A 1,870-nucleotide genomic window follows, 5' to 3' on the forward strand; every position below is an offset into this window, starting at 1 on the left:
AAGTGTCAGGATTAGTTCCCTAGCTAGGAGTTTAAAGACTATTTGAAGCTCCTAGGTGTAACTGATAGTATCTTCTTTGGAGTGGTGCAGATTCAGACTCTGTTTGTTAACATGATTCAGACTATGTTGGTTGACATGTTTCGTCATTGTTTCTACTCTTGCTGGAGGTTATGTGTCTTAATCATGTGTGTAAAAGTTTCATGGAACATCCCAAACTAGATAAATCTAAAACAAGTAATTCGGGATGGAGGGAATAGTACTGAAATGAATTTTCATTTACATGCTCTCTGGAGTGGTCCTGAAGACACTTACCCCTGATGTTGCTGATACAATGAGCTTGAGAGGGTTCAGCTATTATCTTATCTGGCGCACCAAATGTGGGTGTCTAAAAAGGGGAGGGGTGCGACGATGGCCGAGGGAAACAGGAAACACTTCAGTCCCTTATATGGCGCGTCAAATGTCGGTGTCTAAAAACGAAACATTAGGATGTTGTGCAAACAACCCTTTGATAGTTTGGTCAGGGTTGAAATCGCTAAGTTCTCGTGGTCATCGTCGGCGTTGTGGGTCAAGATGAATAAAAAGAAGTAGAGCACACGAGGAGTACCCAGGTTCAAGCCACCATTGTTATGTAACATCCTACTCAAGCTTACGGATGATATTTATGTGGTTGTGTTCTTCTTACAAGGTGTATTTGATCCACCTATTTATACTAATCCTAAAGACACTGACCCCTGATGAGGCCAACTCCAGTGCGCGACCCCATCATGTCCGTCCTAGTCCGTTTGGGGTTATACGGACGAATAGTGTGGCCGCAAACGAACAAATGTCCGGTTTTCCAAACATGTGTCGTGTTTGGGGTGAAAAGGATAGCGCGCGGATGGACGAGAAGCATGCCCTTGTCCTCCCTGTGGCCCGTGTGTCGGGGACACTAGCACTTCATTCACCTCTAACGCCTCCACCCGCCCTCCCCGCTGTTGGGTAACGTAGCATAAATTTGAAATTTTCCAACGCCATATTCAGATCTTCCTATGGAGAGACCAGCAAAGAGAGAGGGGTGAGTGCATCTTCATACCTTTGAAGATCGCTAAGCGGAAGCGTTGCAAGAACACGGTTGATGGAGTCGTACTCGCGGTGATTCAGATCGCGGTGTGATTCCGATCTAGTGCCGAACCACCGCACCTCCGCGTTCAACACACGTGCAGCCCGGTGACGTCTCCCGCACCTTGATCCAACGAGGAGGAGGGAGAGGTTGGGGAAGATCTCCGGCAGCACGACGGCGTGGTGACGATGGAGAGACGAGGTCTCCCGGCAGGGCTTCGCCAAGCACCGTGGGAGAGGAGGAAGGAGGGGAGCAGGGCTGCGCCGAGGGAGAGGGAAAATTGTGTGCAAAACAGCCCCAAAACCCTCTCTATATATAGGAAGAGCGGAGGGGGTGAGCCACCCCTAGGGTTCCCACCCTAGGTGGTGCGGCAGCCCAGATTTGAGAGGGGGCGGCGGCCAGGGCAGGGAGAGGGGGGCGCACCCCTAGGTGGGCCTTAGGCCCACCTGCGCCTAGGGTTTCCCGTGCCTCCCTCTTTGGTGTGCATGGGCTGGGTGTCGGGGGCACACCAGCCCACCTAGGGGCTGGTTCCCTCCCGCACTTGGCCCACGTAGCCCTCCGGAGCTTGTGGCCCCTCCCGGTGGGCCTCCGGAACCCTTCCGGTGGTCCCGACACTTTGGCGGTGGTGCCCGAAACATTTCCGACGTCCAAACCCATCCATCCTATATATCAATCTTTACCTCCCGACCATTCCAGAGCTCCTCGTGATGTTCGGGATCTCATCCAGGACACCGAACATCCTTCGGTAACCTCGTATAACAATTCCCTATA

This window comes from Hordeum vulgare, chromosome 3H, assembly GCF_904849725.1.
Source record: "Hordeum vulgare subsp. vulgare chromosome 3H, MorexV3_pseudomolecules_assembly, whole genome shotgun sequence".
Taxonomy (NCBI): Eukaryota; Viridiplantae; Streptophyta; class Magnoliopsida; order Poales; family Poaceae; genus Hordeum; species Hordeum vulgare.